General features: G+C 34.1%; 1 protein-coding gene across 1 annotated transcript in view; it reads right to left on the minus strand.

Moving 5' to 3' along the window:
• Positions 1-16,459, minus strand: part of CNGA1 (cyclic nucleotide gated channel subunit alpha 1) — a 33,717-nt gene extending 17,258 nt beyond the window's left edge. Inside the window, exon 1 of the mRNA XM_039845839.1 lies at positions 16,349-16,459. The gene's annotated coding sequence lies outside the window, so the exon portion shown is untranslated. The remainder of the gene's footprint in view (positions 1-16,348) is intronic.
• Positions 16,460-24,371: the final 7,912 nt, after the last annotated feature.

Raw genomic sequence — 24,371 nt, forward strand, 5'->3', positions numbered from 1 at the left:
TGCATGATCTCTTTTTAATTTTGGATATTAACCTCTTATCAGGTGTTTCATTGGTAAATATATTCTCCCATTCAATGGGTTGTCTTTTCATTTTGTTGAAAGTTTCCATAGCTGTGCAAAAATTTTTTAGTTTGATGTAGTCCCATTTGTTTATTTTTTGTTTGTTTGTTTCCCATACCTGAGGAGATATCAGAAAAAATATTACTAAGAACAATGTCAGATATTTTAATTCCTACATTTCCTCCTAGGAGTTTTATCATTTTGGGTCTTTTAACTCTTTAATCCATGTAAGTTTATTCTTATATATGGTATAAGAAGGTGGTTCTAGTTTCATTTTTTTTTTTTTGCATGAATCTGTTCAGTTTTCTCAACACTTTTTATTGAATATACTGTCTTTACTCCCACTGTATATTCTTGCTGTCTTTGTCATAGATAATTTGACCGTATGGGCATAGTTTTATTTCTGGGCTCTCTATTCTGTTTCATTGATCTATGTGTTTATTTTTATGCCAGTACCATGTAGTTTTGATTACTATAAACTTTTAGTATAGTTTGATATCTGGTAGTGTGATATCTCCAACTTTGTTCTTTCTCAAGATTACTGTGGCTATCTAGGGTCTTTTGTGATTCCATATAAATCTTATGATTATTTGTTCTAATTCTGTTAAAACGTTATTGGTAATTTGATAGGGATTGCATTGAATTTATAGATTGCTTTGGGTGGTATGGACATTTTAACAATGTTAATTCTTCCTTTCACTAACCCAATTTTTATTTGAGGATGATGGACTCTCAAGGGGAATAAACAAACCAAAGGCTACATATATTATCTGTCTAAATAAATAACCCTAAATGTCTTGACTGAGAGAAAGAATTAATATGTTTAAACATAATATTTGGATTTCAAATTGAATGATTTTTGGTGTCATTTGGTTCATATTGCAAGGTATAATGGCCTCTGCAAGGTAGAGTTATAAAAACCTAGAAGCAGTTATAACCCCAAAACTCACTTCAACCAACCTTCCACCTGAGACAGGCATGCCTCCACAGTGTTCCTGATAAATAATCACCTTGTCTCTTTTTAAACACTTCTGGTTGTGGGAACTTACTGCCTTATGAGTAGCCCATTTCATTGTTGAGAAGCTTTTTTCTTTAGAAAATTCTCCTTTCTTTACTGAATAACATTTGCTCCTCAGTTTGTCATGAAGGTTAAATGAATAAAGAACTTAACAATATGGCTGGCACTTAATAAGAACCCAGTAAACAGTCACTCCTACTATCAGTTTATAGAGTATATTCCTCACAGTAGCATATAATTTTGAATTATAACATCTTATCATCTCCACTCATATTTCCTTATCTGTCCTGAGGGATCCCAAGGCAGGAATATCTCTATTTGTCCTCTCCATTCATAAAACTCTTAAGGAAATTAAAATGAAAGAAATCATTTGATGTAGGAAAATGTGTAAAACAAACTTCATTCTTTATAGTAAGATAAAAGATGACACTTCATAAAATGTTAAATTTTCAAGTAAGGATAACAATAAGTAAAGCTCTTTATTTCACTTTGTATTCAAACAACTAGTGAAAATAACTAAGCAGAGAATAGAGTATTTTTGTGATGTTTGCCAATGAAAGTGTACATATATTTGAAATATAATATTTTAAAATATAATTAAAGTAATTTTTACTAAGCAGCACCACATTTAAAGAGGAGAATTGCTTCATTAATGCCTTTTCAGCATCGGAATGGAGAAGTGACTCTTCTGGTTATATTTACCAGCATATTGTCATCAGTCAGCACTGTCTCTGAAAGACCTCATGTCTTATGGCTAAGAAAGGGAGAATATATAATTATTTCATATATCACAACATAGAAAAAAGTTACGTAAGTAAACGATTAAACAAAGACAGACAATATTATTCTTATGGTCAGATTAAACCAAGCCTGGGCTTTGCTCAGACCTAAAGGGAAAAAAAAATCACTTCTTCGTCCCAGAATTTCTTGTTGGCCTAAGTATTTTACAAAGGAAAAATTTTTTACTGTGCATTCACTTTTTAAATACATAATAACTCTAGAGAAAGAATAGAAAGTATAAATTTAAAAAATAAAGACACTCAATATTCCACTCCAGACTTTATAATTAATTATAAATATATTTCTCCCACTGCTTTTATGGTTTCATTTTTCAAATGTAATTTTTAATCTACCTCAAAACTATTTTGGTATAAAGTGTGAAGTAGGGATTTAACTTTAAAGTTTCTAAATGGCTAGCCAATATTCTGAACAGCATTTAACGAATAATCAATAGTGCTTCTTTTCTCTATTTGAAATTTCATCCTCCTAAATTTGTCAACCATCGAAATTTTGATAAGATTCGCAATAAAATCATAGAATAAATTGGAAAATTATTTTTCTTTATGTTTTCAAATAGTTTCTACATATAGTCCTGCATTTTTATTATTAATTCCTAAATGTTTTATATTTTTGTTTCTATTGTCATTAGGATAGTTTTCTCTTGTTATATTTTAATTCATTACTTTTTCTATAATATAAAATTATTTTTCTTTATTGGTTGTAAAATTAGACATCTTACGGATCTTTACAAAAATTATTTCTAGTAGTTTTCTGTTCAATAATTTTTATTTTCAGTAATATGATCATATTATTTTAAAATTACTATTTTCTTTTTAAAAGGTATTGAGCTTTGATGTCTAACTGTCTTGATTAAAATTTCCAGAACTTAATGAGTAATAGTGTTGATATCCTGACATCAAAACTGTCTTAATAGAAAGCTAGTACGGCACTTGGCTTTATGAGAATGTTTCTAGAGTTCCAACCTTGAGCATGGTGCAACTGTTCTTTTGAAACAGATATTTTATTCATGTTAGAGAAGTCTCTATTTATTTCTTTTTACCAATTTTTTCTAAAATTAGAAATTGGAATGAATGGTGATTTTTATTAAAGACTCTCTCGCTTTTATAGAAATAATCTTATTTTTCCTTTGACTATTAATATGATGAGCTATATTAATAAGTTATTTTAATAGTTATGGAATAAGTCCTTCTTGATTATGGTAAATTCTCCTTTTTATATACTATTGGATCCTAACTGTTAATATTTTGTTTTGAATTTTTGCATTTGTATTAAAAAGTAAAATTAGTTTATAGTTTGAGAAAAGGTTTTCAATACTCAGTAATTATTGATTTTTTTTCATGTGCTTTTCAACTTTTTGGGTATTGTTAACAAGACATTTGAAAAAAATCAAAAGAATCTTCTTTTAGAGAATTCATTGCTTTACTGGTTTCACCAAACACGCATCTTTGAATCAAAATTAGCGAATCAAAGTGACACAACTGCTTTGAAAAGCCAATTTCAGCTTTCATTTTTAGTGGAATCACAAAAAATTCTTTGCTTAAGTGATGATGTAAAATACTGCAGAAAGATATAGCAAAGCAAATGGTTGAGAAAATCTTATGGATAATGCAGGCAAAATTGGTATGGAACATGAAATACAAATGTCTTGCATTCAAAACCTGACTCTACTACTACTAGCTGAATGAACTCAAACGAGTTTTCAAAACTTGTTGAACTTCAATTTTCATGTCTGTAAAATCAGTATAATAATATTTTTTATATAAGTAGCAGGAAAGATATACTGTGCATCCCACCCACCTTCCCCCTACCACACACACACACACATAATTAACCATGTAGCAGTGGTTCTCTAAATTTAGTATGAATAATGCCTGTGAAGCTTGGGTAAAATGAAGAGCTGAGGGCCCTGCTCTCAGAGTCTGAATGAAGAGTGATGTGGGGCACATGAACGTACCATAGTAATTCTGTTTCAAGCAGTTCCCAAATCACATTTTAAAAAACATTACTCTACGCCACTGGCCATTGTTGCAGTGTTCCAATCACATCTATATTTCTGAATACAGTATTGGGAGAGATAAATTAATGGTCAGGAAAGGCTTCAAGATTGCTGTTACCTGTCTAACATTTCAGATCCACAAATCTGAAAACTTTAGGATTAATTCTTGATGACAAAACTCACAAACAACAATTATAATAAAATGTCAATTTCATAACTTAACACGAGAAATATAGGTTTAAATTCACAAAAGAATCAATGAAAAATTCACTATATTAATAGAAAAATGATCAGATCATTTCAACAGACGTAGAAAAAGCTTCTAACAAAATTCAATACCTATTCATAGTAAAAACTCTTAGCAAACTAGGAATAGAAAAGAATTTCTCAACTTGATAAAGAGCATGTACAAAAAACCTACAGCCAACATCATACTTAATGATGAAAGACTTAACATGTTCTCCCTAAAGTCAAGAGCAAGGCAAGGATATTTTAGAGGTATTCAACATTGGATACCTGGAGGCCTTAGCCTTTGCAGTAAGCCAAAAACAAGAAATAAAAGGCATTCATATTGAAAAGAAGTAAAACTATGTGTTTGCAAATAATATGATAGTATATGTAGACAACCCTAAAGTATCTACTATATATATATTAGAATAAACAAGTGAATTTAGTAAGGTCACAGGATAAATTAATATAAAGAAATAATATTATTGCTGTTTGCTAGCAATAATTAGCAATAATTAGAAAATAAAATGAAAATGAAAAATATACACATCAGGTGATTAATGTCTATGTCCAATTTTATGCCCAAGAGCATGTATTGTGTACAAAGTTCTCTGTCAGATGCTGTAAGGAAGAAGCCCAAAGATGACTACAGCCATGTAGAGTTTATAGCAAGTAGCAGGGAATAAAACAAGAACACCATATGGAACAAATGACTTGGGACCTTCCAAGGGACTAAAACAATTATTTGTAATTGTCAATCACCTCTTCTCCAATTTCTGAGATTATATTTTCTTTGTTTCCAAGTTAGTGGATATTTTAATGGTATTATAAGAAAAATATGATAGCTGGAATAACATATTTTTAAAATTCAAAGGAGTTTTAAAAAAGAAAAGAAAAAATTCTTCTCAGCTAAGTAATTAAAAGAGGTTCATGAGGAAGATGGCACTGTACAGAAGCAGAGTCTGTAATCAGGGTCCTATCAGAAAAAATGGCCACATCAGATGGCTCAATGGTGAGAATTTAATACAGAGAATTAATAGCAAAGTTGTTGGAAAACCTTTTAAAAAGAAAAAAGGAGAGAACTCGGAGATGAGCAATAACAAGGCATGGCTACTGCCCCTAGAGCAGGAGATACAGAGGGAAGAGGAAGCTTATTGGAGCCTAAATTCGGGACTGTCCAGCAGGAGTAAGATCAGAGAGGGAGAGGCTGTCTGTGGAAGATGGAACCACTGTGGAAGATGCTCCAGGAACACAGCATGAGTGAGAGAAATACCCTGACTCTCCCTCTCCTTCATTTCTCCTTCACTCTCTCTCCCACTAGTACTTCCCAGTGGCTGAACCTAAAACAAAACCAATAGGCAATGGAGCCTAGGAAACAGAGGTTGCGTGGAGGAATGGACAAAGATCTACAAACAAATAGAAAATGAGGAGCGTGTGTGCTAAAATTTTACAAGTGGAAATGGGCTAGGGAAAAGACCTTTCTTTCTAGGTAAAAGAGAATTCACGATTACATTCATAGAGGTGGGAGAAGAAGCCTGTCAGGAAAATAAAGATTCATCTGGTTTAACTGGAAGACACATAGAAATAGTGGGAAATAGGCATGGAAAAATAAGAGGATTTTGTCAAAATAGGTGCTCTTTCTTCATTCTACAGGAAATAGTTGAAGATTTTAAGGCATGAGAATGACATTATCTTAATGTACTTTGAGAAGATTAATCTGGTAGCAGAGTACAGGATAAATTGGATTAGACGCATTATAAATTCTTGCTATGCAATCTCAGATTGTCCTTTAATATTGCTCATCAGTCCTCTTCCTATATCCACAGAAGCTGTTCCAAGTACCCGCCGCCCTCCCATTAGTCTTAAAGTCCTACTTCTAAGCCCACCCTCAAAAGACATCCCCTGCTTTATTAAGCTCTAGCCATATTGGTCCATTCACTGATTTTAAAAAAAAAATTGCTGGAGGAATGAGTCAAGTCTTAGTTACCAGTCAGCATCCCACAGCACCTAGTAAAGAGGCATGCACAGAGCAGGCACACAGACAATGGCTACTGAAGTAACTTAGAATCTGGCAGGAGAGTCTAAGGCCGCCAGAAAACTAATTTAAGACCAAAATACTGATTGGTGACTATAGTCCTTTGATCATTTCATCCTTCCTTTTATTCTCCTTTACCTCCCACCAAAAATATTTATTCAACATCTACATGCAGCAGGAAATGTGCTAAGTGCTAAGACATTAACAAAATGTAAAATGTACTTCCCTTCAAGAAATGCATACATACTATAGTTAATAAAACAGATATTTAATAGTTAAGTAAAAGTTTTGAAGATTATCTTTAGTGTCCCAACAGAAAACAAAGCACATTCAAAATGGCATAATTCTATAACAGGTGAATTTCCAAATGGACTATTTACAAAGGTACTAGTGTAGGGAACCACAAAGCATAGTGCAGTAACCTGAGGTTAGTAGCTGCCAATCAGTTGCCATCCCTACGCTCCAAGCATAAGCAGAGGGAATGGTCAGACATAAGCCCTAGAAGGACAGGGCAGTGGCTTATCACTGAAGGACATAGCCAGGGCAAGTCAAGCCCACAGGAAGAACACTGCCAGGACACTTAATATCCTAGCCTCATGTCTCCCTACTGTCCCCAATTTCTTGCTGGGGTTCTACTGTGAATGGCCTCAGAGAGTATGTGGATGCTTCCATAAAGGGTAGTTCTCTCCTCCAGAATACAGAATAGAAAAAGGATGTTCTATGGATTGAATCATGTCCTCCAAAAACGATATCTTGAAGTCTTAACCTCCAGTACCTTAGAATGTGATCTTATTAGGAAATTTGGCCTTTCTAGAGGTAATCAAGTACTAAAGTGAGGTATTGAGGATGGACCTTAATCCAGTATGATTAGTATCCTTATAAAAAGGGGAAATTTAGACACAGAGAGACACACACACACACAGAGGGGAGACTATGTGAAGATACAGAGAGAGAGCAACTATGGAGATGAAGAATTAGAGTGACGCAACTACAAGCCAAGGAATGCTTGCGGCTACCAGAAGCTAGAAAATAGGCATGGGACAGATTCTTCCCTAGTGCCTTCAGATGGAGCATGGCCCCATCAATACTTTGATTTGATACTTCTGGCTTCTAAAACTGAGACAATAAATTTCTGTTGTCTTAAGCCACCAAGTTTGGATTAGTTTGCTACAGCAGTCCTAGGAAATTAATACAGGGTGGGACGGGCTCCAGGGAGTCAAATGGCTGATATCAAGCACATAGGAACAGATCAGTGCCAGGGGTTGCTGTGGGAGCCAAGAGAAGTACCTAATCCTCTGCAGGGGGGCTTAAGATAAACGCTTCCTGAAAAGGCAAGGCTAGGTGATCTTAGACAAAAAGCAGACACCTGCCAAGCATATTACAGCGTAGAACAGGATTCTAGGTAGAAGCAGTAGCAAGTAAAACAACATTAACAAAAAAAAAATGTGAGAGAGCATAGTGCTTCCAGGTAAGCACAGCAGATCAAATCATGGAGAATAGGTTTATGTGAGTAAATGGCAAAAGAAGAGGTAGAAAGGAAGGCAGGAATTAATTCACTGGATGCACTGAGCACTCCGTTGTCCTAACGGGATGAGAAGTCACTGGAGGAGTCTAAGTGGGAACACTCCAAGTTTTCCAACTGAGGGCAATAGGAGAGATCTGGGGTAGGAATTTGTGAAAGGGTTACAGGGGATCACTGGGGTCCCAACTGATATAATAGTGTATATATATGGTGATGTAATTTTCTCTCTCTATGAGCACTAATTCAGGTGGGAAAGAGCCAAAAAGGCAGATATCTGGAATAATCCAAGATTGGGGTCAGTAGCTGGGGTAAAGACAAGGGAGCAGAGGAGATAAGAAGGTTGTGAGAGGCTCATCTAAATGACACATCATATGTCTTAGGCTGAAGAAAGAAGGAGATGTGAGAAGGGAGGCAATATCAGGAAACTGAAGGTCAAGGAGCCAAATACCTCATTAAGATTGAAGAACAGATCCAGTGGGACAGAGTATGAGCTGAAAACGAAGGAGATTGCTGTCAGGAAATGAGGTGCTATACTGAAGGTAACAATGATGGAAGTGAAGCAGCTCTAAGTCAAGGACTCAGGGTACCACAGTGGAGAGAAGGAAAAGTCACCAGAGTTGAGGAAGACAAGAACTTGTGAAGCTAAGGACTCAGATTCTCAAAGGTATCATATTTCATAGCTGTGGAGTTTGACCAGAATGACAGTAAAGCTCAGTAGGAAAGGGACATTGGTATAGTAGGTGCCAAATTATCTGATGAATGTGGAGTAGCCACAAGAATGTCAATAGATGCCAACGACAAAAGATTAGAAAGAGAAGCTTCAGTGGGAAAAGACAAGGGTTTAGTGAAGGATTTATTTGTAGTAAAAGTGCAGTTGGGAGATAGGAAAATGTCAACCTCTTTCTAAGTGGATCAGGTGCTTCCTGTCTCTGCATCATGAGAGTCTGTCCAAATTCTAGACAGTCCATCAGACTTCAAGTGAAGCAATTATGATTGCTTTGGTGAGAATGCCTCTGGGAAGTTTTAATGACTCCTTTACACCCCTGGTGTGACAGATTTAGGCAATAGAACTAGCAACTGAGAAAGAACATGTATGTGTTGGCCATGCTCTGTGACAGTCAACCTCTTTCAGCTTCTATACTTTTAGACCACAGGAAAAAAGAGAAAAAAGAAATACTTATTAGGTATCTTCTACAGCTAAGGCATTGCATCAGGTTAGCACATTCAATGCACATAAGAATCTGAGAAAAGGCTTTATGTTATCCATTTCCCAGGGGAGGATATGAAGTTCAGAGAAGTAAAATTATTTGCTCAAGGTCATATGACTTTTATCGTAGAGCTGCTATGCAAAAACAGGCTGCAAAGCCCAAGCTCTTTCTGTGCAGCTCAGAGAAGGTATGATATGGGAACTCAGTCATGAATTGTTCCAAGTGATACGTGTTTGTCCCTGTTTCATTCCTATCAGTGTGGGCTTCTCCATGAAAGCATGTCTTTTGGATTCAGTCAATTATTTATAATGCAGTGACAAATTCAGAAAGCACACCATAAAGTATTGACTAAGCAAAGGGATGGCCTTGGGAGTTTTAACTTCCAATGGCATCATTTAGGATCCCCAAGCCGCCCCCAAATAATATGCTTTTAAAAAGCAGTAGATTTGGTAAATAAATGTAGCTTTAAAATAAGTTCCTAGCCCTCACTTCTCATCAGTTGCCTGCTCCTAAGCCCCTACTATGTAGAAGTTCTGAATCCACTACCGTCCTTAGGAAAAAATACCAGAAAGCATTTTTCTATCATTTCACTAGGCTGTGCTCCTTCAAAGAAGGAACAATTTTTGTTTTGTGTTTCATTCATATATCCTAAGTTTTTACAAGTATGCTTAGAACCTAGCAAGTACCCAACAATGTTCATGGAAAGAGTGAATGAGTAAATAAATAAATGAAGGCCAGAGGGACAAGGTTAAAAGTGATGAAGGAAGGAATCCCACTCATCTTTGCTTTGCTGCTACTGAAAACTCCTTATTAAAGTCTCTTTCCCCATTTCCTCTGTTTATCACTTTCTCACAACTCATAAGATTCTGATGCAGTGAGTCAGGATTGTAAGGACACTCGACTCTGAAGATCCTGTGGACTCTAAAAAGATGGCATGGATAAGAATCTCACTTTTTCATCAATCAATACCAAGTTCTGGACTGCCAAAGCTCCTAAGCCCCAGGGCTCTGTCAGCTTCATCAATGACTTTTCCACTGCATCCATCTATCTGTAGTAATAGTACCAGCTATGGTACAGAAATTGGTAGTATGTACAGTCCCATATTCAGCATCCTTCACTGCTGAGGAACAATGGGGTTGCCACTTTCACCCATTTTCTTCCATAAAGTTCAACCTTCACTTCTCTGCAGGTATCTCTTAATTCCACATATCCATCCCTGACCACTTTCCTTAGCTTTTATACATTAATTCATTTCAAACATTTTGAATACCTCCTATTGACCAAGGTCCTTTCATTTAATTTCTGAAGCATCCACTTCAGAGCCTTATGTCCAGTGTGTCCGGAAATGAACTTCCACTTCCTTTCCTATCAGCCCAAGTCTTCTTTCTGATTTAACTATTTCTGTTTGCAGAATCATGATTCTTCCATTCACTTAAATTCACTTAGAACATAGAATTAGTTATCTTTGACTCTTTCCTTCCCACCAGTCACTCAATATGAAGTCTTACATATTCTGCTTTGTGGTTGCTCTTGCTTGCATTCCCTCATTTTCAATCTAATTATCACTAGGATTTGTCAGGCGCATGTTACCTCTTTTCTTTGACTAAGTCTTTTAGCTAGTTTATTCATTCCCAGTGAATTACTGGATAAAATTGAAGACTGAATAGAGAGATTCTGTTTTTAAGTCTGGCAGAGTACTCAGACTTTAAAGCATCATCTTTAATCAAGAACAGTTATATATTATGCATCTCAGAGTACACACTACACTTAATTATTTGAAGATGGTCAAAGATGATTCAACATGTGTAAGAATTCCTGTATGTTGGTGCTTTCCGGAGTGGAACTCTATGCGAATGTTCCAAAGGATTGTTATAAATGATGTATTTGTTATTTATACATATTTGTTATATTGACATTAATAAGTAAAACATGTACATTTTTAAAATATATTATGCTCCAGTGCAAAGCTCTGATAAAGAAGGTATTCTAATCTGCTGATGCAACCAGTAAAATTTAGGCCTCATAAAAAAGTACAGAACAATATGCACTAAACCATAATCAACAGTTACTCTGGAGAGTAGATCTCCGTATTGTTTGGATTTTATACAATGACTGTATTAATTTTATAATAAAAAATAATTTTTTTCTTAAAAGAACATGTTTTAATAATTCATAGAAAGGTTCATAATGTGGTGTCAAGTGAAAAAGCAGATTGTTAAGCAATATTTATATCATCATCTCTTTTTATTAAGAAGTGTATATATGTGCATAGAAAAGAACTTTAAAGTTAAATATGCTAAGTTTGTAGTAGTAGCATATGTATTTTTGCTTTCTTCTCTGTGTTCTGCAATTTCTCCTAATTTATTTTTTAATGAGAACAAAAAGGTAGTACTTCTACATGAAATTTTGTTTAGTAGCAAAAATAATTTGTGTCAGCACTTTTGCTTTAAAATAATACTTTCCAGTTCTTGCCCAATCTCAGTAGTCAATTGCAGAACTTAGACTCTTTCTTAATATTTAACAATGCTCCCAGGGGTACATAACCAGCCAGAACAGGCTTTGCTGGCTCTGCAACAGAGAGGGAGCCAGTGCTTGAAAACTTCCGTCTCCTGCTTGGCGAAGTCTTTGGTTCTTGCCTATGAGACCTTAGCAGAGATCCTTCTGAGCTTCAGTTTCCCATTTGTAAAGTGGAGATGATAATACCTGCCCTGTCTATTTTAACGATTCTCTGTGGAGACCTAATTAAAAGTATATATAAAGAAATACTGAAGGCTGCAAAGAGTTATACAAATGCAGGTCGATGATATTATTATATAAACTCCAAGTTCAAAGAGAGAGAGAGACGACTATCGGTTTTCTATGAAGACAGAACTAAAATGATTAAAATAATCTTTCTTTAATCCCTCCCACCTTGAACTATAACTTTGAGGAGTCAAATTTGTCAAAGCAACTATTTAATAATTATCTTTATAGACTCATAGGCATGCTGTAATTCCCATGAAAATGAAAACAGAGCTGACACAACACTGTCGCTATGTATGCCCTCAGCAAACCCAAGGACCCGTCAGGCTAGTTAAGTCAGTTATTATCAACTTAGAAAGAAAACACAATACTTTCTTAGGCTGAAACAATTTCCACCAAGGAGGTCATCATTATCATAATCATTACCATTACTTTCACAATCCACAGAAAATTTACAAAGCAGCCGTCCATCATAAAATAAAATCTCAATCAAAAGCCAATTAACAAAACCATCAAATGACCAAATATATTTTCCAGTACTTTTTTTTTAAGCCAAAACATTTTACAAGAAAACATGATGAAATAACAGAATGGTTTAAATGCCAGAAAATGTTAAGTGTCATGAGAGCAAAATATCTGCCTTGTTCACTACTACATTCCCTGTGACCAGAACTAGGAATACTTTTCAAATACACTTAAAGAATTAATTATAGCTAAAAAAGTCATATCTATATTATGACCCCAGAATATCACAAGACCCTACGTTATAAAAGAAAGATTTCTTTAAAATCAAGATGCTATGATTAATTAAGACTAAGAACAAAGACTTTTCACGATGTTTGGAGGCTTTAATGTGTTATCCTCCCCACCTTATCCATTGAATCAGAAAGTATTCGGAATTCTAAAACTTTGATAAATTCTAACTAACTAAAGGTTTTCTTGCCTTTTATGTTGGGGTACCTTATCCTGCCTGTTTCACAATAAAATTTCTCAGGAAATGAGAAATTGATGAGAGGTGTTTTTGGAAAGTCTGATTTAGAGTTCCAATCTTCCATAAAATCTCTTATGATTTTACCGTCCATTATATGTATTGACTAATGTTTTAAATCATTCCTTTGGCCATAAGCATTTACTTCCTTGTACATATATCTATGTTTGCATGTGAATGTCCCACTTTCCTAGTATTCTCTAAGCTTTCAAAGGGCAAAGAATTCTCTTTTTCTCTTTATATCCCCTGGGATAAAGCAAATACAAACTTTGGATGGGAATAATAAAGGTGAGAAAACACATAAAAAGGCAAATAAATACTTAGAACCTAGCACTTAAGGTCCGTTGGACTCTTTACACAGGGATTTTGTCAGTCACGTGAGTATTTGAAATTTAGGGTAATTTTTTCCTACTTTTCTTACAAATTTATACCTTATACCCAAAAGGAACACATTAAAAGTACTGATATTTTTACTTGCAAATAGTTTGCAGTAACATAATACAATCTGTACATAATTAATGTTTTTGCTTCTTAACATTTGTTGAGCAAGTACTATGTCAACACCATCACACCTATAGCTTGCTAAAGTGCGAAGGATAGAAAGAAAAATGTCAGAATGTTGATTAAGACAGGCTTTGAGTCCTAGAGGAATTAATAAGAGAATCCTCTAAGTAATAAAAATCCAATATGACAACTTCATATAACAATTTTTGTGTGACAATTTTGTTCCATCTCTGTAGAGGTGGGAAATTTACAAAAAGTTTTCCAAAGCAAGGAATATGTAACTGGGTTTTGAAGGATGAGTAAGAATTTGCCAGGCAGTAGAGGAAATGAGTATTCTTGGCAAAAGAGATAGCATGTGAAAAAGGTAAAGAATGAATAAAAGAGTAAATGTTTCTAATGGCTAGAATTAGGATGCTTGGGTGCTTATGGCTCTCTCTCAGCACTCACACAACATGGTGCACTTATGATCAGTGCACTGACCCATTATTTTATTACGATCCATTTATATCAGTGTCTTTCCCACCAGACTTGAGAGCAAATACCAATGAGCTCTGACTTTATGTCTCCAGCGCCTTGCTTAATGCTTGGCTCATAATAAACAATGAAAAATATTGTGTCAAAAAAATTAACAAATATACTCCATCATTTTTATGACTGCATTTAAATAACTATTCCTATGACAATACAATGTGTACATTTATTATTCCCAGTTGCCTTTAGAACAATTTATCAAGTTTCTAAGAAAACAATGTGTTTTAAGGAGATTTTAGTAAGCTAATGGATTAATTTTAGGAGAATCAGTATGCTTAATATATTTTAAAAGTTTTAATCACGTGATAAGGGATATCTCCTCATTTATTGATGGCTTTAAAAATCTACTTTGTAAGTCTTTATAATTTTCATTAAATAGGCTATGCACATTTCTTCTTAAATGTATCCTATGTTTTAAAATTTTTTTATTTGTAAATAAGATTTGTTTTTACTATATTGTTTAACTAGTTATTACTGGCTTATAGGAGAGCTATTAATTTATATATTTATTTTGTAGCTTATTGTATCATCTTATCAAACTTAATATAGTTTTAAATCGATCTATCTGGGTTTTTTGGATAGACAACTGTATTATCCACAGGTAGTGATAATTTTATCTCTTCAAAACATATATCTTATTTCTTTTTCTTATCTAATTGTATTGATACATGTTATAGAACAATGTTAGATAATAGATATTTTACCAACACTTCTTGTTTCGTTTCAGTCACTAGAATTTCTCCTGTTTTTGTTCATTGATTTCAGATAAATTTTCTTTATTGTGTTAAGAAAGTTTTTTTATTACTAATTTCCAGTTTTATCAAGAATATATTTTGAATTTCACTATCTCTTCATCAACTAAACCTATATCAACTGCTAAAGCTAAGTTGATTCATACTTTGGAAGATTAGTACTTTTGAGAACCATTAAGTGTAATTATAAGCACTGTCCCACACTATAAAGTACCTATATTAGCAAAATATTGGCACAATGGTTGTCTACTGATAGGAGAGTACATTATATTTCTCCTTTAAGGAGATGTAAGAAAGTACCAGCTGTGGAAATTTTGGTTAGTGCCACAGCCAAAACTTAAAATATGGTAACCCAATTCCCACATACTCTTACCTGAGGTGAAAGGCTCTGGCATTATATGGACCTTTATTCATGGAGACATAGTAGGAAACAAAGCAAAGATTCTACCTAAGATAATGTCTAGCATATATTAGGTACTAAATAAATAGTTGTTGAATGAATCAATAAGTAAAAATGTATTTCAGGTACAGTGGACTCTTTTTCAATTTTGCTCATAATTTTTAATCAATTTACTTTTTACTTCTTAATTTAAATTTAGACATTTCATCTGAAGAAAATAATCTATTTTATCTAGACTTTCTAGTTTTTAGTACATATTAATTTCACAGCTTAAAAAATATTACCTCCATGAAAAAGAGAAAGTTCTACAATAGCTATTTTGCTGTTATCTTTAAAGAGCGATTTTTTATTTCTAAAGGTTAAGTTCCTTAATAAAACTTTACTAATTAATTTCTAACTTTATTTGACTGTGACCAGAGAAAATAGCCTGTATACTTTTTTGCCTCATTGAGATTATTTTTGTAATAAATATTTATGAATATTCTAAGAGTAGAGGAACAAGGATGTATTCTCTATAGGACATAAAATGCAATCAATAACTGTTAAGATTTTTATTTACACTCTGATGCTTACACACACACACACACACACACACACACACACACCAACCTCTTTTGTCTACCTGAATGATCTAACAACGACATGAGTGACATTTATGGAATGAATGCTAAGTAAAAGAATAAATGAAGCAGAACAAATTGATTAAAGGCTATATAAAGAAAAAAAAGGGTCAAAATATAAAAAGTCAATTTAAGACATCTATTGATAGGAACATTTTAAAAGCTTGGTCTAATAATGTTTAACTTTCTAATGTAGAATGAAATCACAAATATCTAAAATCCTATAACATTGGCACAAGAAAAATGATAAAGTAGTTTTTAAATTTATAAAAATAAAACGACAATAATTGATAACAGTTTTTTAAAGTCTAATTAAAAATACATGCCTATCAAGGAGAATTAAAAGAAAGTAAAGTGATTTAAATTCTGGCTCCATCACATAATAGTAATATGTTTCCATTTAATCTCTTTAGACCATTTATTTATTTCTAAAAAGAATGTTAAGTATAATGGTGCTTATAAAGCACCTAACCCTTAAGAAGTTCTCAATGATTTGGGACTTATATTTTCAGGAATTAATCTTTATCATGATTTATAGGACTTTGATGGTGTTCCAGCTTTGAAAATTTTAAAGAAGAAAACCCGGTATATGATTATTTCTTTGGGGAAAGACGCATCTGCCAAAGTTATTGTTTTTGAATTCTAAAAATGAACTTGAAATTTGCAAAAAGCAGGTAGTATTTACTATGTTGTGATGTTCAGATTAATAGAAACATGTTGCCAGGCCTTTATTTATTGTTATTTTTAACTAAAATTGTATTTTATATGCAGAATGTATATGCAGAATATTGATTTATCGGAAGAAAATACAGAGAAGTTGATAAAAATACAATCAATCATCAGCTGTAGAAAACACGTAACATGGAAAACAAAGCTTTAATAAATCGAAACAAAGGTGTAAGCATATGTGAAAACACAACTGAAATTACCACTGGGTTCTTACCTTTGGTTGCTTAAGCAATATATCTGTGTCTTCTGGAAATGGAAGTCAGTGGTATGTCCAAAACAAATAGGGATATAGTATGAATCTTGACATTGTCAAACTCCAGGTCCTAAATTTTTTAAATAATAAATATGTTGATCTTTTTCCTTTCTTTAAATATGCACAAATGGCTAGTTTTCTTAATCATTCCCAGAGAAAGAAACAGCTCCGTGGCATTGAAGAGGGAGGATTTTCATGAGTCAGTATTGGATTTGCGGATTTATATACGGATGAAAATAACAGCAACCAAATCACCATTATCCTTTGCTAGGGCCGAGCTTATTAATATGTATTAGAGTTAGAGATAAAAGGAGGTTTCTCAGAACCACACCTCTTAACAATTTTTAACAATGTTACCAAAGATAATATTGCCTGATGAATTTTATTAAAGCTATACTATCAATTCACCCAGGGTTACAATCTTGAAAGAATTGTCTAGATTTTTATAAAATATAATTGTATTTTTAAATATAGTATCATCGTATTAAAAACTATTAAAATATAAGCAGCGTGCACTTATTTATTCATTAATCTGTTTATTGTGCATTTTGTGGAAGAACTGCATGTTTGAAACATATCTGGTCAAGAAATACAAAAGATGAGTCTGAGCTTGACTAAAAGAATAATTCAGACTGTAGATGTGCAAAAAACATTATAGGCCAGTTAGTTTCTAAATGTTATTCTAATGACCTAAAAGAAAATTTCCCTAAGAATTTTTAATGCAACTTTCGACGGTTTACATACTCACAAAAGTTTTGTTATGGCTGAAAATCAGAATGGCATGAAATAATACTGTCTCCATTTAACAAAACTGTCTTCATTTCAATCTATCAGCTTCAAATATATATTGTTCTTTCTCCAGTACTTGCAGTATTTGTCCTGCTGAATAATTAGCCATTGAACAACCCAAGAACATTAATTGCCTCAGTCAAACAGCTTCAGCTTCCAGTGGGGCTAGAAGGCCATCAAAAAAGAAGATACGCCAAGATGCCTAGTAAAGAAAATTAGCAGAGTACTAAGTACTTTTAGAAAATTGGTTTGGGGTTATAGAATTTTGAAAATAATGTATTTCTAAGTATAAAATAAACCATGCTTCATAAAATTTGGATAACATATAAAGGAAGAAAATACAACTAAAGCATATTCTTAAAATTCTGAGGTAATTGTTATTAACATTTTGGTTTACACTCATATATACTGTAACAAAATTATTCCGATTTTATTTAATATTATATTATTAACATCTTTAAATTACTAAATATCTATCGAAAGCATCCTTTTTAAGACTGCACAATATTCTATCATAATCCATTATTCCATAATTTATTTATTGATTTCTCTATCATTGAACATTTTTCCTCTGGCCTAAAATATTTCAAAATAAGTGTTCTCATTCTTAATGAAATGTTATTTTTTCATGGTTTGCTTGTTATTTGAGATTTTCTTAAATGATTTAATGAATTAAATAAAATTGTCAGAGCAATGATTCTCATAAACCTTTTTTCTTCCTGCCAACTCTGATTGACATCATGAAACTTCACAGAACTTGTCATTATAAAACAACTCCTCCCCCAATGAATCACATACACACACACACACACTTCTTTACTTCTTTTGAATGACTCGTTTGTTTCACCTCAAATGCACCTTTCTTTACCACCTGCCACCTTCATGCACCTTTCCCATGCCAAAATTATAGTTAAGGATGAACTGAATATTATTTATTCTTGACATGATGCTTATAAGCTGTGTGTCTTGAGAAAATGACTTACCTTTCTGAGCCTCAATTTCCTTATCTGTAAAATAGGAATATAATGCTTATCTCATTAGGTTTTCTTAAGGATAAACGGAACAAGATTATAGCATATCACACACTGTTGGTATATCACACATTGTTGATGTACATGTACGGCTAACAAACATACTTTCCTCTTTCCTTCCCCCATTGCCTAAGTTTTTGAACAGCACCTAACCTAGAGCTTTGTTGCATACTGCTTAAGCTTCACCTATACTCAGTATGTTGTTGCAGTGAAACTTTTGATAGCCAGGTACATGTGGCTTAAATAACTAACTTACATAAAGTTACAAAACCATTATTTATACCCATTTCTAAATAATTTATTATATAATTCTAGCAAAGTATGACCAAATAAAATGGTTAATTCATTTTAGTTTTTTAATGAAAATCCATTTTATGTGTATAGAGTACTTAACAGTAATCCATCATAAAGGCATGGAATTTGTTCAAGCATTTGTTCATCCATTCAACATACGATTCCTGAGCACCACACTGTGCTAGGCACTGTTCTAAGGTCTGGGAGCACAGGCAAGCCCTTTCCTCAGAAACTGTACGGAAGGGGAAAACAAGCTAAAGAAGAGATGCTTACAATGCAATGTTATCAACAGCTAAGAAAGCACATATAAGGAGCTCTAAGATTTGGGGAGGAAAAAACTAGACTAGAAGACTTCCAGGGGAAAATCGTCTCTTTGCTGAAATTGAAGGTGAGTAGAAATGTTATTTTCATACATAAAACATACATACTAGTGTATTTTTATGATTTACCCAAGTTAAAAGGGTAAAAGTGCATTTTGTTTTGTTTTGTTTTGTTTTGTTTGTTTTCCCCTCCCAAGTGTAATAGCTTAACCCAGTCTATCCGAATGGATTTCTTTTCCTGGGACCTGCAGTAACCTTGACTAATAGAAAGAACATAGCCACACTGGATTATCTATTTAGTAGGCTGCTTTTAGTCCGGTTCCCAGTCTTGCTTTGTCAGCTTCTTCTAAATCTTTATAATCCTATTTAAACCGCCTCTAACTATAGATGCTCATTTGCATGACATTGACTCTTTTTGTATTTTCACTTCAAAAATTATGTAATTTGAGATATTTTGGCTCTTGGTCCTAAATTATTAAATATTTTGTAGTCTGTCTTCCAACACACCAAGACCTTCATGTCTTGTCATGTAATTAATTATATGTCTCCCCTATAACAATTGTAAACTCCATGAGGGCAGAGACTGTGTGTATGTTGTTCATTACTGTTTCTCTAGTGTTTAGTTCAATGCCATGCACAGTCATTCAAGAAATATTTATTACGTGTCAGTCTCTCTTCTAAGCACTGGGAAATCGATAGTAAGCAAAATTAAGTTTCTGCCCTCGTGGAATGTACATCCTAATGGGATAAGAAAGACAAGCAAAGCAGTAAACAGAAGAAGTCATATGATGATTAATAACATGATAAAGAAAGCAAAGCAAGGGAATAGGATATGATGTGGGGGCAGGGCAGGACTGTTTTAGATGAGGTATTCAGGGAAAACCTCGTCTAGCAGAGACAGAGCTAACTAGCCATGCCCATTTTGGGGAGAAGATCTTGCCTAGCAAGAAAAGATGTGCAAAGCCTAAAGATAGGATTGTGCTTGGAGCAAATAAAGAACAGCAAGGAAGCCAAAGGTCAAGCTAGAGGAAGCAAGGGGAGAAGGGGGAGTAGATAATGTCTTAGGGAACAGTTCATGTAGAGAAGTGAGGAGGCTATTATAGTAATTCAGTGAAAGATGACAGTGGTTTGGACCAAGATGACAGAAGTAGGGATGATGAGAAGAGAAAATATTTTTAAGATAGTAGCAGCAAGATTTGCTGATTGATTGGATATAGAGTGCAAGTGAAAGAATGAAGTCAAGGATGACTTTAGATTTTTTGACCTAAGCAACTAAAGAAGATATTGCAATTTCCTGAGATAGGAAGGACAGCAGGAAGAACAGATCGGGGGTAGAGCGACATTTGGAGTTCTGTTTGGAAAACAAGAAATTGCATGTCACTGCCTCAGCAATATTCATTTAAATGAATAGATGAAAAATTTACATATTTTCTTGTACATTCTTTATTAATCAGGATTCAACCAAGAGGAAATGGAGGCTGTGTAGTTCAGAGAGTAGCAATATTCATAAAGAGAAAAACAGTAGAAATGTCTTCCACTCTTGAGTGCCAAGGTTCTCATATAAGTTCCATTAGCAGAGTTTGCGGGTCCAGGACTCCATGATATTGTAGCATAATTTGGTATATACATAAAAATGTGTTATTTTCTGCGATGATCCATGATTTCAATTAATTCGCTTCCCCCAAATAGCTAATATGTATCAATATGTTCATTTAATATACATTTATTAAGTACCTGTTAACTCTTCTTTGTTTAGAGAACTCAGAGTCCAAAATATGTGAAATGTGCAAGATCAAGAAAATGCTATTGTTCTTATTCAATTGAAAAAATGGACAGTATTACATTCTAGCCACTGGGCTAAGGGGCATCCATAAGATCACCCACTAAGAGGTAGTTTAGCTTAATAGTCAGGAATATCAGCATTGATTACAATTCCAGTTCTTTCACTTGCTAGTTGTGTCACCTAGGGCAAGTTGTGTAATTTCTCTATTTCTTAGTTAAATGATTCATCTAATATGGTAAACTGTCTTCCACAAATGAGGTGCTCAATATATGGATAGATTTCTGCTAATGAGCAAACCACCTTTGATTATAACTTAGCTTCTCAGATAAATTTTTTTACAGTGAGAAAACTCACTGATTACAGAACATGCACACCTAATCTATAAAACCAGACCTACTGAATGAATAAATAAAATAGAATTTTAGAGCCTGTAGTGTCACAATGCTACCTCTAGGGGTTGTGCACATACCAAGTTACCATCATTCTATGGTAACTGAAATTGTAAGACCCTTAACAAATTATAATGCAATTTTAAATAAACAAAATATTTATTACTATGTCTAAATTTAACTGACCTTTAAAACTGACAGAATTTTGATTAATCCTCATACATCTAGAAAATGCTGACTAAAAGAATTTTAGAACTTGATGTTAATTGCTGCTTGGAATATTGGAAATTTAATAGACTTTGGAGTTAAACTAAGGTAGACTCACATTTTAGCTCTGCCAATTACCAAAAGTGTTGTGGTCTTGGACAAATTAAATATTTAATTTCCTTAAGCCTCTGTTTTTCTCATCAGTATAATGAAGGATTCTTTTAATCAGGTTACGATAATTAGAAATTACCTACATAAAACTCTTCCCATAGTGGCTGGCACAAATCAAGTCTTCAATTATGGTAACTATTAAGATTATTATTATTTTAGTAAGAGATAGTTTCTGGAGCTCGCTACTAATTAATTAATAATTCACTGTTAGAGTACCAAAGTTCTAGTTAAAAAACATTATGAAATACAGAAAGGTTCAAAAGGATTCAAGTAGAAAAGGACTCTATCTCAAAGCAGTATATGGTTGTATATGACAATTTTACATCTTTTAGATAACCATATAGCATATCACTGCCAGGGAACTAAATGTTAAATAATTACCAGACTTCGCATGAAGCTTGGAGAGTCAAGTTCCTACCTGTTAGAATAGAGCAATCTCATGGAAGACCCAGGCACTAATAGAGTACACAGAAAAGCCACACACTTAGTAGAAAGGCTAAACTAAATCTAGGGTAAAGGATATTCTCAGTGTACTATAATAAACCTTAAAACAAGATTGTAAAGGATCCAGCTAATCTCCAAGTAACTCACCTTCTTTTTCCTTTTTTTAGGGAGGCAACAAAATCCAAAACCTTCACAGTGTAACCTCATACTGTCTAGCACACAGTCAGAAATTATTGGACACACAAAAAAAGCAGAAAAATGTGATCTATAATCAGGATAAAAATCAGTAAATAGTTTCAGATCCAGAAATGACAGAAATGATGAAATTAGCAACCAGGACCTTAAAACATCTATAATAAATATGCTCAAGAATTCAAAAAAAAAAAACCATAATAAATAAACAAATGTAAAAGACATGAAAAAATAATGAATGGAATTTCTAGAAATTAAAAAGAAATTCTGAAATGACAAATTTACCAGCTATCTGTTCAGAGGAATAGATAATACAAAAGACAACATCAGTAAACTTGAAAAGGTAGCAATCAAACTGTCTGAACTGAAGCAAGGGATAAAACATCAGAGACTCAGTGACTTATGAGACTATATTAAGCAGCTCAACAAATATGTAATTGGCATCCTAGAAGGGAGGAAGTAGAAACAAATATTTGAAGAAATAATAGCCAACAACTTTCTAAATTAATGAAAAGTATAAACCCACATAGTCAAGAATCCCAATTGAACCCACACAGAATAAACACAAAGAAAATCACACCAAGGCAAATAAAAGCCCAAGTATTGAAAATAATTGGTACAAAAACAAAATTAGCAGCCAAAGGGGGAAAATAGGCACATTACATATCTTGAGGAAAAAAAAAAAAAACAAATGAGAAACTTCTCTATCAGAATAAAAATATGGCATAGATGATAGAGGCTCTGTTCATTCCTCTGGCAACCAAATCAAAGTTGTGATGGAAACAAGGAGCAGTAACAGCGAAAAATTGCCTGGGACGAACAAGCCATACAACTAGAGAGAAATCCAAGAAATCATCCTGCAACGGCAGAAGGTAGGACAGGACGAGGAACATCTGAGTGAGAAAGAGGCTGCAGCAGTGGCAGAAGCCTCTTAAAGGGGCCGCATCCACGAGCGAATCTTCACGGTGACGGACCTGCTAGCTCTGAGCACCAGTGCCGATTTGGCTGAGTGCAGGGGACACCAAGGACTTACAGGGAGAAATTGTCGGAGTGAGGGCCAAGGTGAGACTTGCTTGGTACAGAAGTGCCAGGCAGTATCTCTTGTTCCCTGTTGAGCCCTCCCCACTACCAATGCGCCAGACACAGCACCACCATAGCCCTGACCTCATCAAACTGGATAACAGAGGTCGCTCTGCCCAGAGGATTCCCTGTAACCCCACCTCCCTCAACTCTCGGCTCCACCCAAGCCTCATCCAGGTATATCCTCAGCAAGTCAGACGCTCGTTGCTGAGCAGCACCTAGACCCACACTGAAAGCATCTGGCCTCAGTTTCTGGTGTGGCCTTTTGAGGCGACTATAAGCACAGCAACTGTGGATTGCTTGCTGAATCTTAACGGGTGGCTCCAGAGGGGTAGAGGCTTGGACTAAATTTGACCTGCAGCTGAACCCCTCTCAGGACTGTGCCACTGGACACCTACTTCACAAATCTACACTAATAAGACTGGGAGACTTAAGAGCTTTGCTTAGTACATAGAAACAGACATGGAAAGGCAGCTGAAATGGGAAGACAAAGAAGCAGAAGCCATATGAGAGAACAGTACAGAGCTCCAGATATAATAGAGTCAAGTAATCTAACAGATACAGAATTCAAAACACTGGTTATAAAGATGCTCAATGAACTTTTGGGAAGTGTAGAGAACTTCAGCAAAGAGATAAAAAACGTAAAAATGGAAATGGAAATTATAAAAGGGAACCAGTCTGAAATGAAGAACACATTATCTGAGATGAGAAGTATATTAAATGGAATAAACAAAGTGAATAAAGAAGAGGATCAAATGCCTTATCTAGAGGACTGGAAAGCCAAGGACACACAATCAGAATGGCAAGAGATAAGATGCCAAGACTTTAAATATAATTTAAGGGGCATATGGGACACTATCAAGGATCCAAATATCTGTCTGATCGGTGTAACTAAAGAAATTCAAGATGTTGAATAGCTGTTTGAAGAAATAATGATGGAAAACTTCCCTAACCTGGTGAAGGAAATGGACATAAAACCCCAGGAAGCTCAGAGAATTTTGTCACTCATAACAGTCTATGGCACTATAATGGCATAATATTCAAAGCCATTTAGAAATAGGCAGTGAAGGAAAATACATTATAAAGTCTAAGCAACATTTAAACTGGGAAAACAGTGATCTTAAATAAGTTTAAATAATTTTTTTGTTTTTCTCTTTATTCCCAGAACCAAAAACAATAATAACAACAAAGTCCCTCCTACCTAAAATAAAACTTAATAAGAAACTGGAATTTGATTTTTATTAAAAATCATCTCAAAGGTACATTTTTAGTTTTTTAAAATAT

The sequence above is a fragment of the Pteropus medius genome, unplaced genomic scaffold (assembly GCF_902729225.1).
Source record: "Pteropus medius unplaced genomic scaffold, Ma_sr-lr_union100, whole genome shotgun sequence".
Classification (NCBI taxonomy): Eukaryota; Metazoa; Chordata; class Mammalia; order Chiroptera; family Pteropodidae; genus Pteropus; species Pteropus medius.